Below are 14006 nucleotides of genomic sequence, written 5' to 3' on the forward strand. Positions count from 1 at the left end.
TACTTAAATATCCTCTAGGCCTCAAGGAAGTCGGCCTGGTTTTAATGTTCTCCTAGAGTACATTAATTCCCTCCTTCTCCATTTCTGAAGACTTCCTCCATTGCTTTTTTAGCTATAAGCTTTATAATATTTTAATTCTTATTATTTGTCTGGGATCGTGTAGAGCCCATTGAAGCTGCACTTAAACTGCAGTTGGGACCTTCAGCCCATTGGGGTTCCCATTGAAGTCCATTATATGGAGAAAAACCCTGGAATGTTTTTCTCAAAAACCTTAATTTCTTTGCAACTGAAGACAGAAAGACACGAACATCTCCACTGACATGGGGGTGAGTAAATTATCATGGACATTTTTATTCTTGAATTGAACTAATCCTTTAAGGCTGTTTACTGTTGTGAACAATCTTTAAAAATCTTAAATATCTCTGTGTTTTATTTGTGAGAGGGAATTTATTTGCTTGCTTTAGACTGTGATGAGAAGCACATGCGTTTGGTGGGATAGATTTGTAGTCTAGACATTCCACTCATCGCAAATGAAAGCAAGGATATAAATTTTAATTTAAAACACATAAAAATTGACTGATTGATCACTGCTGTTTGTACAGTATGCATACTTAGTCAGAGGAGCAGAATATGTGAGAACAGTATACAGACACTGTGCACTGAAAGTGTCTGTATGCATATTTTAAGATTAATTACCTGCTCTCCTTTGAGTGAGTGTAGTATAGTGAGCTCCCCAGTATTTTTCAGGGTGAAGATGATGACCTTGCCCGTGTGGTTAAACCGAGGAGCTCCTGCTATATATAACTGGCCACTGCGAGCTGAAACCACTGATGTTACTGTGTAACCTACAAACACAATATGAGAAAGATGATAATAAATGCCTATCAATTTTAAAAATAGTAAACTGGATTAATAATTTTGCTTGCTAACAGAGAGGAGTTGAGATAAAGTGGAGATCAAAAGAAATGACCAAAATGGAGACTTGAAGAGCAATAAAAAGGTAATTATTTAGATGTAGCCATATCATACAGGGGCATTTCTGTCATTAGCATCGACAGCCAGTTTAATGTATAGGTGTGAATTGTTTACCCAGGTACGCTCCATGGTTTTTCAGTTCTTCTGGGAACTCTTGTTCATAAGATGACTTTGGTGGGATCACTTTACCCTGACGAGTCTCCTTCAGCACAGCCCCATTCCAGTCATAAGCTCCCACTGCTCCCACTAAAATACCGTCCTGCAGGCAGAGCATAAACATATATCTACAATTACATAAAGTTCAGGAAACTATATTTTTTCATTTCCGTCAACACTTTTGGCCTCAAACTACCAACTTTGGGTCTTTAAAGGGATGAATGGAGGCATTTGTTGTGTTTTAGGTTGCCAGTCTTCTAACAATTTTTTTAATTGCAATTTGTAATTTTCCATTAATGTGCTTTTTCCTACCAAAGGCACCACTTTAATGATATATTAGAAAAATATTAGTAAGACTTGCACAGAATGAATTCTAAAACTGTAAAGACTAATGAAATCAATCACTGAACATTAAAGCTCAAAATCTCAAAAGACATGGCATTAATTATGTCTTGTTAGCATAATGTATGAAGGCAGTAAAATTAATTATTATTAACAAAAATACACTGAAGATTACTTTAGATAAATTTAGTAGTTTAATATTGCATATTTTCTAATTGTTTGTACATAATGTATCAATATTCTTGACCTTGTTTACCCCTCATACAGTGATTCAGACACTTCATCTCATTCTCAGCGTCCATACAGCTCCTTCTTAATTTCTCTGGAAGTGCTTTGCAATTGGCAATGAAACCTCATAAAACATTTTTCTTTAGTGATTAGTTAAACTCACTGTTATGTAGACAGTAGTCAGAATAAGAGCATGTTGAATCTGTTCATGTTTAGAGAGAACTGAAATTCCTGGGCGGTTGCTTAAATATAAACAAACAACGTTCTGAGCCATTCCAGCCTAATCTGAACATTCTTACCGAACTTGCAGCCTGCTGAGAATGCGCTGCTCTGGTGCAGTCAATACTTCAGAACATAAACAAAGAGATGATAATTATGACTTTTTGGTTTTTAATCAGAGAGAAAAATGCACAGTGGATGAAACCACAAGAGTTTTCCAGAAAGCCTTCTGTTTTGTGTGTCTTTATATATTGACCTTTCAAGAACTTCTGCTCTGGCTCTGCCGCGGAGGAGTCACAAGTAAATGGAACAGTGCTGGCTGTGTGCATGATGTTGTGCACCTGGTGCCCACTGCGCCTCATCACTGCTGCCATCATCACTTTTTCTTTCTACAGAACCAGCTCCACAGTCACATGCAGAAGATAAGCTAAAAGGCCAGCATGGTATCACAAAGCAGGACTGGCTCTAAACCTGATGCCACCAGGACTGCATTGCTTTAACTGAGGGGTGTCCAATCCTGCTCCTGGAGGGCCACCGTCCTGCAGTTTAGCTCCAACCTCAATTAAACACATCCAGCTAATCAAGGTCTTACTAGGCGTAACTAGAAACTTCCAGGCAGGTGTGTTGAGGCAAGTTGGAGCTAAACTCTTCATGACCAATTTTGGACACACCTGCTTTACCCTTTTACATTTTACATTCAAACAAATTGCTGAATTCACTGTTATTTATGTCTAGACATTCACTTTATATTGATACTGCATATCATAAAAAAATGATGTTCACTAGTTATAATTTAAAACAATCCACAAATAAAGCAAATAAAAACCATTCTGGAGCATGTATGTAAGCTGTATTTGAAGCTACACATATCCCACTTTCAGAGAGTACCATCTGGATTTAGAGGTGTGAGTTTTTTCCTAGAGAGCAAACATTCTTTCCAACAACTTATCCCTCCTCTCAACACTTAAGTTGCTTTTGTTGCAGATGCTGTTCCAAGCCTCCAGATACCTGATGGATTGGATTTCCAGTCATCTTAATGTCCAACTGGAGTTTTCCTATCTGTTTCTTCCACACATACATACATAAAAACTAGATATTAATAACTTTACCAGCAGTTTGTGCTTGCCTTCAGGGTATGGAGTTAAACAAATCTGAGGAGTTGCATCAGGAAATTGTTCAACCTGGACAGAGATGATTAGCTTTACAGTTGGGAGCAGGTCTTGGATGGATACAGACCCAGCAGGTACAGTTTTTGGATGGAGAATGGCAGACAGCCTGCCTGAACAGCAAGTACAGTATGGGGTACAGTATGTCAGATACTGAGTCTGTGCTGGAGGACAAACTAGCTCTGATATCAGCTCTGGTTTTAGAAGAAAAGAAAAAAAAGGACACATCCCCTGAGGTGCAGCTCCTCCATACTTCTCACCACAAGAATCGAAAAAACCTGGGAAAACCTGGGCTTTATATTCATTTCTTTTGACAGAGAATCAGAAAAAGGCTTGTTTGAATTATCAGGGAGAAATCTTATCTGCTCACCATTGTAAAGGTGTAATATTTTTGGTGTATCATATAACTGACAGCGACATATAGAGATGACCTACAGAAAGAGAGGAAAATAAATAAAGAATGTTTAAGAAAGACAGAAAGAAAGACAGAAAGATAAGATTTTAGATGAATGAAAACAACCCTAAAAATTGACTGAATGTCTGACTTTTGGTTCACTCAATCTGATCTCGGTCAGCCTGTCTAGGTTTTTTCTTTCAGCTAATATGGAAAAAGGGCTGTGAATTTGAGGAATAGAGTCAACCGAGAATTTACAGACTGATGGACACCCAGACTCACCTCCACTATGTGTGTGGAGAAGCCAGCTTGAGACATCTGGAGACCAAATGCTGTCCCATTCTTGCTAGTCCCTGCAAACAGAGACAAAATGAGCACACAGAAGAGCAAACGAATCCGCTATTTCCTCCAACCGAGCAGTGCAGATTTCAGCATTCTTAAAGAGCGAGTTCATCAAAGAGATGTGGTATACATTTTAAGATTTGGTCCAATGAGATTTAGAGTGCAGTGCTGTGCAGAGATGTATATGTTTCACAGGCTGAGGTTTTGGGCTGTGTTATGGATATGATGCAATTCTGTGTGTGGTGCTGGAGTGGTAAAGTCACCAACCCTCTAAACTGAAGATCCTCTCTCCTAGAGCATCCACAATGTCCTTCAAAGCTGCTTCATCTGTCACGTTAAAGAAATGCTTATCATCAGGGTCACTAGCGATGTATTTGATCTCATTGAGGAAAGCTTCAGGGTTGATGCCTCTGCGGTTATAGTAGCCCAGTACCTGTTGTGAGGAAAGACCCCAAGAAACAATCAGCCTGAACGTGACGTATTTCACTTGAGTGCCCAAGCCCACATTATAATCCAAGCCTCCATAAGTGGTGTTGAAAACATTAGGCCTTCTTCACTGGTGTCAGCAGCTGAATGTGACATTAATGGTTGGTCCAATCCTGATTTTAAAATGGGTTGCCCCATAATTTCAGCATGAGAATGGGCACCTGAACAATGCCACAGCAAGAAGGAGGAAGGCAAACTGAAGGAAGGCAATACTTACAGCAATGGCATATCGTATGATGCCATCCTTCTCGCTGTCCTCAATGACCTGCTGCAGGTCAGCGCTGTCATGTGATTCTCCATCTGTGATGACGATCATGACTTTCTTTGCTCCTTTTCTACCTCCCTGTTTAAAGGCCTCTGATCTGTGAATATCCATAGATCATTTATGCTCTTTCAGTGTCATTTTTGTGGCTCTGTTGATATGCAAATATGTAAAATGCACATTATTGTTCAAAAGTTTGGGGTCAGTAAAGATTTTTTTTTTTTTTTAATAAATTAATAAGGACTTAGTAAATTGATCAAAAGTGACGGAAGATATTTATAATGTAACCGAAGACTGGATTAATGAGTGCAGAAACTTATACTTTTTTCCTTTTTATATTTTAAAATATATATATATATTAGTGCTGTCAATCGATTAAAAAAAATTAACTAATTAATCGCACAATTTTTTAAAATTAATCGCGATTAATCGCGATTAATCGCAAATAAAAGACTGAAACTTTTTGGATATGTAAATGTAAAATGTAAATAATTAATGTAAACTCAAGACAAAGAAACTATTTAAATTCAAAATATGATTGTTTATTGGAATTTTTGTTTAACTTGTAACACAGATTTTCTCATGTAAACAACATACCTGCAATAAACCATCAATATCCTCCAAATTAACTGTTGGCTTGAAAGCCATATTTATTACAGAAATAAAAACACAGGCATGTAAGTAGCATTTGAATTTCAAAACAATCAATGCCAATAAAAAACTAAAATGATTTCCATGTTGAATTCTAAGTGGACTGCAAAAAAATTCCAAAGTATAGTCATTGCCAGTGCTTTAAGTGGGCCAGTACGCACCGGTACTCAGTACCGCCACTTCCAAATATAGCTCTTGAGCGTACAGCCACCTCTCCGTGCGCCCAGAACGTGCTTGTAGCGTACCGGTACGCTCATTTGGACATCTGTTTTAATAGAGGTTTTAATCTTTTTGCCGATTTTCAGAGCGCCCTTCACAATGCAAGCTTCCTAATTCATCCCACTCAGAGCAGAAACTACATTACCCATTCACCCTTAAGTTATACAAGTGAATAGCGCATGTGTCGCTTTTCCCACTGTTAAGTGTCAACAACTCAACGTGGCCGGAGAAGGTGTGTGAAACTCGTTGTGAGTTATACTAAAGTCGTCCTGCAGCCCCCGCTGGCTGCTCATTGGCTGCAGCATCTTTTTTCTAAGTTCTAAAAAAATACCGTAGACGGCAAGGCACAAATTTAGATATTCATTTATCTAATTAATCTATAGCCTATGCACAAAGACAATATGATCTTTTTGTCCCCTTTTTGTTTTAAAGCTTGATGAAGAGAGAGAGCGCAAGTTGCTGCAGCTGCGAGGAGGACAGTGATGCACGCGTACAGGAGTGATTGACAGTTCGCGGCACTGTGTACAAAAAATACTCCGCTACACAATTATTTCTTTATTTTCGTTTAAGCTTATTAACGTTAGCGTTACAGAAAGGTCTGATTTACGCACTGTTACAGTCATTGTTTTTGTTTTTTTTAAACAATGACATTTGAGTTCATGATTTTAATGTTGCTGTTTCTTGTGGCAGACTAAATGAAGAGTAATGTTTCTTGTGGCAGACTGAAGAGTAATCCGGCAGAGATTTATACTGAAACTTTCCGTCTAAAAGTCCTTCCTTGGTCTTATCCATATTTCTTTGCACGTTGAACACACATAGGCCACAACTGGAAATAAAAAAAACTGCAACCGCGTTAATTGCGTTATTTTTTTTTAACGCGTTAAATATTTCAAATTAATCGAATGCGTTAACGCGCTAATTTTGACAGCACTAATATATATATATATATATATATATTTTTTTTTTATATACATTTTATATCCTTTTTATATATTAAAATAAAACAATTATTATAAACTGTAATAATATTTCATAATTTAAACAGAATTTGATCAAATAAATGCAGCCATGTTGAACATAAAAGACTACTTAAAAACTTGGAACATGAAACTGTAGATTGGAACTGTAATTAAATAGCATTTAGAATTTTTTTTCACATATGTGTAGTACCGTGCAACACTGATTCCCAGCGCAGTGTTGGTCTCTTCTCCTCCTCGCTGGCCTATCTTACGGGCTGCTTTGACCACATCCTCCACAGAGCGGAAGTCATTCAGCTGAAACTCAGACACCACCTTTTCTCCATATTGCAGTACTCCAACCTGACAAGCACATGATCCACACATTTGATATAAAGACACATTTGATATTTCACGTTGCCATTGTTCAAAAAGTCTAAAACACCTGAATCTGTCCAGGTCCAACATAGAATTTCCGCAGGATGTTGATAAGGAAGTCTTGAACCTCGTTCCAGGGGTAGATTGAATTTGATCCATCCAGGACTATCACTATGTCCATGTACGTCTCACACCCTAAAAGGGAAATTAGATGTTTTTGATGTCTTTGGCATCAGCAAAAGCAAAAGCAAACTTTAGTGATTCTTTCATCAAAAAGAAGAAGAAAAAAGATTAAACAACTCAGCTCTTTATAAGCAGTCAAGATCATTTTCTTTTTAAGAAGAACATTAATTTCACAAATATATTGCCTATGTCAGATCTAGAAACAGTCATGGCCAAATTCAGCATAAAAATAAACTCCATGGTTAAGGCAGAAAGTAGAAACATATCACCAAAATTTCACTGCAAAAATTACCCTAGTTAAATGGAAGGTGCAGGAATATTGTGCTTACTTTGGAAGGCAGGAGCGATAGAACGGGAAAATTTAAAGCTGGCATTGACTCTGGAGCAAATTCCAGTACTGTAGTATGAGCTGCCACATTCGTACGACCAAAGGGGACCACAAGCCTGTGAATTATCACAAAGGCTATTAAGTGCACCATTAATAAATACATTGACTGACATAAAGATCATGGGCTCATTCTAAATAATTATAATTCCATAGCGTTTCATAGGGAAAGGATGAACACTTAACTATATTAGTGTTGCAGTCTGATTAAATGCCAGACAACACTGAATATGTATTATAACCAGATATCCAAAGCTTACCACAAAGCTGTTGTCATTAGGGTTGGACGAAAGAGTCATTCCAAGTCTCATTTTATCCTTTCGTTCAGAGACATTTGTCAGTGATATCCTTCCTTAAGAAAAAAATTAACAAATGTTGCAAATGTGTGCTAAAAAATCTGACCACAGACCATATGTGGCACATTTACTTTACACAAAGACTTCCTCTAACCATAAAAAATAATTTACGTTACATAAATGTTGATCCTGTCTAGACATTCCTGAATTTAATGTGCAATGTGTATCTCTTTATGTGTGTGCATCTACAGTACAGACCAAAAGTTTGGACACACCTTCTCATTCAAAGAGTTTTCTTTATTTTGATGACTATAAAATTGTCACGCTGAAGGCATCAAGAGCTATTTGACCAAGAAGAAGAGTGATGGGGTGCTGCGCCAGATGACCGGCCTCCACAGTCACCGGACCTGAACCCAATCGAGATGGTTTAGGGGTGAGCTGGACCGCAGACAGAAGGCAAAAGGACCAACAAGTGCTAAGCATCTCTCGGGGAACTCCTTCAAGACTGTTGAAAGACCATTTCAGGTGACTACCTCTTGAAGCTCATCAAGAGAATGCCAAGAGTGTGCAAAGCAGTAATCAAAGCAAAAGGTGGCTACTTTGAAGAACCTACAATATTACATATTTTCAGTTGTTTCACACTTTTTTGTTATGTATGTAATTCCATTATATAATTCCACATGTGTTAATTCATAGTTTTGATGCCTTCAGTGTGAATCTACAGTTTTATTAGTCATGAAGATAAAGAAAACTCTTTGAATGAGAAGGTGTGTCCAAACTTTTGGTCTGTACTGTATATGTACTGTATACACTTATAAGACAAAAGTGTGAAAATGAACTCTGCAGTACCAAGATTAAGTTTAGTGCAGCTGGGTCCTCCAGATCTTCTGCTTAAGGGACATTTATACACGTCCCCTGTCTGATGCTGTCCATTTGTTTCCAGTGGGGCTCCTACCAGTAACCTAAAAACATCCACAATCCAAACATTAAAATATTACTTTTGACACATAAATATTACTTTTGACACACTACAATATTCATCTAACAAAAACGTCTGAAGAAACACACAAGCAGGTGTGTGATCCACTTCCTTATAAATAATACAGCCAGAAGACTGTTGATTTAAGCTCCCTCTGAAAACAGGGACGTTTAAAAGGAGGTTAGAGGAATTAAGTGAATCAATGAGAGATGACAGGTGAGTGGAATCTACTGGCAAAGGAATGTTTAAACAGGTTTAGACTGAATGTTGATGTCTGAGGTAAAGTAAAGTATCGATGGGAGCACGCAGGGCGGTTTGGTATGTGAGACTCTACTGATATCTGTTTGTGTGTGTGTTGAAATATGTACCCTATGACCCTGACTGACTAAACGCATTGCTCCATTAATGCTGGCATGCTTTACATGTAATGCTGCTCCTCTAGAGAGCAATCAGGGACACACACATCACTCAGATGCAGTAGCAGTAGCACTGTAGGGAGCAGTACACACTTTTCATTGCTCTCGGAACCATGAAGCTTTTAAAAGCGAAGGCCGTTACTTTCATTAAGTAGCTGCAAAGGAATCATTTTACTAGTCAGATCACTGGAATACTACACATCCTTAAACACAGCAAGATGTGTTCTTTCAATTATTTATGCAAGAGAGGCAGAATTCTTTCATGCTGATAGTGGTCTCAAGGGAGAGAGAAAACTAGCTTGACTTCGCATTTACATGCCTGTGCCAGGTCAGGATGGGCTCTTAAATGTCATTCAGAACCTCATAATTAGTTTATGGTGAGGTGGTACCATTAAATAGACTGGCAGGCATAAGGCAGTATCTTTGCATTGGGGTCAGAAAGTGACAGTAAAGCTAATCTAATAAATAATCATGGGATACAAAAGTCCATTTTTTGCAAAAGAGCTATTTTATGATCCTCAAGTTATTTGTCTGCCTTTTAAAGAGTTGCTCTCATGCAAAATGCTACATTTTCTGGAGAGCAGCATCAATTAAACACACACACACACACACACACACACAGGCACGTGCACAGGTAGGGCTCAACCTGTGCAGAGCACATGCCCTTTTTGCCCTTACACTCCGAAGTGCCCTGGTAGTGTTTTTTTTATTTTTTTTATCAATGCTATTGTTCACCCTTTACGTCTGTCTGTCTGTTTTACAAATATTTAGCAAATGAAAGTTCTTAAAACGAGCTTGTGTAAATCTTATTCGATCCTCAAACTGTCAGTAAGCTGATAACTCCGCCCCCTCTATATTCATTGAATCAACTGAAGTTCCACAGCAGCCTGCCAGCCGCACAGTAGACAACAGCGGAGCTGAACAAAGTTTTGCGAAGGGTAAATAAATATCTTGTTGTTTGAATAAGTACTACTAAACACTACGTCTATAAAGGCTCATATTTTATTTATTTGATGTCTGACTGACTCACTGACTGAGACATGTGGGACGTCCCCTGAGAGAGAGAGAGAGAGAGAGAGAGAGCTAGCATTTTGCCATCTAGTCATAGCCATAGCCAACACTTAAATAGCCTGTGCAGATAGTAGCATTTCATCTTTTATAAAATGCGATTTAGGCCAAATGCATTTTACCACAGGAAAAACTGAGCGCTCCGTCTATATAGCTAACGTTACAAAAACTAGTTTGTAACCTGTAGATGAAAATGTAATGTGATGCCGGTGTTCTGTCGATTTGTCATACGCTGTCAGATTTTCGGTGTAGTAGCAGTCGATTCTGTTCCCCTCGGAATGTATGTTCCCCTCGGAATGTCTGATCCCCTTAACGCAAACATACTACAATTGTTGCGTAGTTGCCGAGTTACTATACGTACGATCAGAACTAGCGTGCGCAAGAAGCATGACTGGATGTACGGCAAGTCAAATAGTTCAAAATACCGTCCTAAATCTTAAACTTGAAAATAAATTTAGGACGAGAGGTTTTTCAACTTGAAATGTAAAAATATAAGACAAAAATAACGGAACAACTACAAGATGAATAATAATAAAAAAGAACATAAACGGGAGTGTGAGAATCATTTTACTATGCTGCAGTGTAGCAAGAAATTTGTCCTTTTTTGCATTCCTTAAATCCAGGTGTGTTTGGTGTATTTGCATGCGGGAATGTTGCCAAATCCGCGGAATTTAGGCTACTTTGGGAAAATGTTTGATTAACCATTTGGTTGGGTTTATTACACGGACCTGGCAACCCGAGGGGAAACAGACATTCCGAGGGGAACAGAATCGACTGCTGCAGCGGCAGGCGCCGTCGCCGTTTTAATTACGGGCAAAAAAAATTCACATTTGCACACATTCACTGGTCAAAAACTATATATTGATAAGTAATACAACACCATATAATTTGTTTTTACTATCGAAAAATCATAACAGGTGCGCCCCCGCGCTGTTTCGTACCTAGTCACCTTGATAACATATATTTCTAAGAAATTTTCTTCTTTGATTTATGATTGCTGATACACTTAATTTATTAACATTTAGGCTAATCATGTTATGGTATACTCTCCGCTCGTCCTGACATGTATAAAATGTAGTAAAACATGGTTTACTACAGTAATGTAGTAACTAAAAAAAAAAATTACAGAAGATCTCTGTGAAATCTTTATATTTTATCATGCAGAATGTAATTCATGATTCATTCCAAAGCTTCATTTATTTGATCCAAAATACAGCAAAAACAGTAATATTGTGTAATATTTTTTACAATTTTAAATAACTGTTTTCTATTTGAATATATTTTCAAATGTAATTAATTTTTCTGATCAAAGCTGAATTTTCAGCATGATTACTCCAGTTCAGTACTCTTCAGTGTCACGTGATCCTTCAGAAATGTTTTTCACTGCAACTGTACTTTTCACACTATTTTTATTTATTTTTTCATTTCTGACTTATTTTAGGGAAAGTGTAGTTAATAAGAGACCTTCAAGAGACCAACATCCCTGGTCCAGAGCATAGGCTGATACATGTTGGATATGTTATAGTAACGGTATGGCTATAGTTTCTTATAATCTGGAATTGAGTTGTACCGTAGTGTTGGACATAATTACTTAAATTATATTTCAAAAAAGTTTGTCAAAAATACTTGACTCATTGCTCACCTTCCCCTCTTCTCAATGTCATTCATAATCATGTTAACCAAATAATACAAATTAGCTTATAAAACCAAACAGAATAGCTAAAAAAGAGAATATATATATAATTGATATAAAAAAAATGGAGGCGGTGCCCTTTTTCGGTTTCAACACATGCCCCTCAAAAGGTCTGTGCACGGCCCTGCACACACACACACACAAAAGATTTTGAAATATAAGTCTGGTGTGTGTGTTTATATATATATATATATACTATTCATATTTTTCACACATTGCATATTTACCCATAATTAAATACAAAGGAAACACGTGTTTGCATGTACATACTGTAAATTACAGCCTGTCTATTATGTCCTCATTACCTTATTTCATCTTGCACTTTTTTCATTTTTGTGCTGTTTGTTGTCTTTACATACCACTGCATTGTGTGTTGTTACAGTACATGTGTAAATACATTTAGTTACATTTTATAGTTGGATTACTTCTTTAATAGGTTAGCTAAAGTTTATATATGTTTAAATATATAACACCATGGTCCTGTGAAGCATGACATTTCTTTCCACATAAAGTGAATGACATTAAAGCTCACTTGATACATACTTGAAACGGGTCTACATGGAAATATAAGTCTGGTTTTATAATTTAAGAAGTAGATCATATTCATCGTATTTGATGATCCTTGGCATAGTTTGAAAATGCCTCTTTATTCTGTATTATACATGAAAGATTCACATAACAAAGGCACCATTACATCCTTCCACAATGGAAACAGTTTGAAACACTCCATCTCACACACGCCAATAATCACCACGTCTAAAGCTGCTTCTGACAGGTGATAAAGGTTAATGCTTTAAACAGGAGCAATACCCACTCAGGGGCAGATCGATTCAGAGAGTGATATCTGACACTAGTTTATTGCAGATCCAGACCTCCATGAGTGTTCTGCCATAGGCCAGGGGTCAACATCATGGGCCCCTCGAGAAAATATTTCTCTGTTTGGAAAGCTTCAGTAGTGAAGCATTCCAACTAAATCTGGATCCAGCTTCCCAAACAAATGGATTTTACCCCTTACCGTTAAAATATAATTATAGGAAACCCACAGGCTATTTACAGTGGAATTAAGAAATTAAGTAGAACAAGAAGAACTGCACATGTCCTACTGCTCAGCCTGACTTCAGTCAGTACAATCAAATAAACTAAATCAGTTTATCACTGTTCATATGTAAATTTGATATTGCTGTGATATAATGGTATTTGGATAAACAACCCCTCTAAGTTTGACACTGGTCTAAAATGAGCATGAAATAAGCCTATACATTAAAACTCAAAAAGTTGAAAAGTTAAACTAAACATCTTCAAATGTCTCTGGAAATAGTTTTTCCACAGACTGTGTCATATTTTCACTGCTATTAATACTGTGTATATCACTTGTGTTATAGCTGCCTTTGGCACTATACCTTACACTTGAGTTCAGCTCAGGACATGCTTTCCTAAATAAAAAAAGAAAGAAGGAAGTATGAAACAGAAATAGAGAGATAAGCATGAAAACGAGGACCTTTGTTGCAGTGATTTAACGGTCTAGTCAAACTTCCAGGGTAATGACACAGTGAACTGTTAAAACAATCAGGCTCAGACTAAGTTCTGTCTTTCTAACTCTCTCTCTGCTATAGGGCTGCAAAAGGCTACTAGCACTGAATGAAACAGCTTCGCTGATACTCAGCCTATTACATATTCAATCTCCCACAAAACGCTGTACTTGCGGCCCAAGTCCTTTGGAAAAATCTAAGAGGAAAGGGATCGCCATTAATAGCCAAATGTTTTTCACATTTGGAGAGTGACAAAAGACTTTACTCATGCTACGATGGTGCTGAAGTCTATGAAGTGCCAGTGAATCCACTGATATGGTGTTTCATTACACGATGGGAGAGAAAAGGAAAGATCCACCACAAATGCTCCTTCATAAATAACTGTGTGTTACTGATTTAAAAGGGCATGTCAAAGAAGAAGTCATGGCCTAGTGGTAAGAGAGTTTGACTCCTAACCCTAGGGTTGTGGGTTCGAATCTCGGGCTGGCAATACCATGACTTAGGTGCCCTTGAGCAAGGCACTGAACCCCCAACTGCTCCCCGGGTGCCGCAGCATAAAAGGCTGCCCACTGCTCTGGGTATGTGTTCACTGCTGTGTGTGTGCACTTTGGATGGGTTAAATGCAGAGCACGAATTCTGAGTATGGGTCACCATACTTGGCTGAATGTCACGTCACACAAACA

At 37.7% G+C, this 14006-nt stretch overlaps 1 pseudogene; it reads right to left on the reverse strand.

The window, feature by feature from the left end:
* LOC113052350 (integrin alpha-11-like) overlaps positions 1-14006 on the reverse strand; it is a 48405-nt pseudogene that overhangs the window by 19585 nt on the left and 14814 nt on the right.

Source organism: Carassius auratus, chromosome 32 (genome assembly GCF_003368295.1).
Source record: "Carassius auratus strain Wakin chromosome 32, ASM336829v1, whole genome shotgun sequence".
Classification (NCBI taxonomy): Eukaryota; Metazoa; Chordata; class Actinopteri; order Cypriniformes; family Cyprinidae; genus Carassius; species Carassius auratus.